General features: G+C 55.5%; 1 protein-coding gene across 3 annotated transcripts in view; it reads right to left on the reverse strand.

Moving 5' to 3' along the window:
- Positions 1-931, reverse strand: part of Dhrs3 (dehydrogenase/reductase 3) — a 39766-nt gene extending 38835 nt beyond the window's left edge. The window contains exon 1 of one of the 3 annotated variants that reach the window (XM_050153183.1): positions 707-931. The gene's annotated coding sequence lies outside the window, so the exon portion shown is untranslated. Of the gene's footprint in view, positions 1-214; positions 635-706 lie in introns of those variants that run through there. The other 2 variants (XM_050153182.1, XM_050153172.1) reach the window with 2 other exon arrangements.
- Positions 932-1846: the final 915 nt, after the last annotated feature.

A 1846-nucleotide genomic window follows, 5' to 3' on the forward strand; every position in this document is an offset into this window, starting at 1 on the left:
AAAAAAAAAAAAAAAAAAAAAAAAAGCACCAACCACAAGAGCGCACCCTGCCACAGTCCGCGGTTTCAAAGTGCAAGATTAAAAAAACAAGCAAACAAAAAGCTGTTTCTCAATTGTAGCGCCCTCCCCAACTTCCCTCCTGGAAAAGGAAAAATCAAAACAAAACAAAAACAAACAAACAAAAAAAAAAACACCACACACACACACACAAAACCTGGGGAGTGACTGCAGCTCCCAATTTCAGTCCGCCAAAGTCTCCCGACTCATTGCTATTCTCGGGCTCAGGAAATTGCTTAAACGCGATCTGATTGCCAGCACCGTGCAGGAGAAGTGGGGGGTCCGGGTGTCAGTTTCTTCCCGTGCACGGCTCGCCCTCGCGCGCGCCCGCTCTCTCCCGCTCCCGCCTCCTTCTCTTGCAGCCCGGGCTGGGAGTTGCCGCTCGGTCTGGCTTCCTCTCTCTCTCTTTCTCTCTCTCTCCTTCTCTCCCCTTTAGCATTTATTGCCTTCTTTTTGTCCTTTTCAACTTGGACGGGGCCGGCTTGTGGAGCACGCGTGGATAGGACGCCCTAGTCTGCACCGCCGTATTCCTTCGCTCGCGGGGCAGCTGCGGCGTGGACCCACCGAAAGGGCGCCCCCTCCTTTTTTTTTTTTTTTAATACCCCATTAAGTCTGATTGACAGTTAAAGTTGTTGGGAGGCTTCACTACCTTGCCTCTGAGTGGCTGCGGCGACTTCCCCTCCCCCTGCGCCGTGGCGGGGCACGCGCCTGGGCGCGCACCCGGTCTCGCTGCGACTCGCACCCTCCTGGGACTGGCTTCTCTTTTCTGCAAGCCGGGACTTGCCGCCCTAGTCCCCGAGGGCTCCTAGCTGGAATTCGAACACGCTGGAACCGTCTCAGGCAAGCCAGCTTGCTCCATCAGACATTCCTCCCAGCCCGGGCCAGGTGACCACCCCTGAGCGCGTGCGGGACAAGCCGAGAGGGAACTCGCGCACGTCTTGATGCAACCGGGTCGCCAAGGGTTCACGTCAGGTCACTTGGTCATTCTCCCCCCCCCCACCTCCCCGCCTCCAGGTAGGACCAGGAAGTCAAACTTCATCATTGCCTGGTCCTCTTTTTCCTTCAGAAAAGTGTACATCTGAAGTTGTACCAACGTGGAATCTCCCACGTTGCGGAGGTGGAGGGACCTCTGGGGAGTAGGATTTTGCTTTGAGAGAAAGGGGGGGCAGGGTAAAGGAACCTCTGACCCCAGGTGCCAATAAAATCCCCGTAAGATTAGCTGGGAGCATATTTATTGCTTATCTGGGCTAGAATTACCTTGACTGACAGCAATTTCCTTAATAAGAAAAGCCTGTAAACAACCTGTGCCACTGTTCAGTTCCTGCAGTGCCCCACTCTCTCTGAGTGCCCCCACCCCCCGCTGCCCTGTTGGGCACCCACCTTGTAACCTCTTACCCACCCCTTACAAGAACGTCTCCCTGTTGGGAGGGTGGGTCCCCAGCTATTTAGAGTTGCCTGTTGCGGGAAGTCTAGGAGGTGAGTCATGACAGGCAGGCCCAGTTAAAAGCGCTGATGAGACTTGCCCCCGCCCCTCTGCACATCCTTGGGCGGGAGAAGGAGAGACAGCCAGGGAGCCTGCCCTGTAATCTGGGGCAGCCTTTTCCAGCTCTGGACGTGTTCAGGCTGGGAGTCCTGGGCCTCAGTCCCGAAGATTGATCCAGCAGGCCCTAGATGCAAGAGGCACGAATTGCTTTGAATACTCCCCGCCTGGGTGTGAGCAAGTCCCCTTGAGAAGTGCTGATTTGGGGAGGGGGTGGGGATCACCTCCTTATTTGCCAACTACTGTGGT

The sequence above is a fragment of the Alexandromys fortis genome, unplaced genomic scaffold (assembly GCF_014885135.2).
Source record: "Alexandromys fortis isolate MF-2015 unplaced genomic scaffold, M_Fortis_MF-2015_v1.1 scaffold_88, whole genome shotgun sequence".
Taxonomy (NCBI): Eukaryota; Metazoa; Chordata; class Mammalia; order Rodentia; family Cricetidae; genus Alexandromys; species Alexandromys fortis.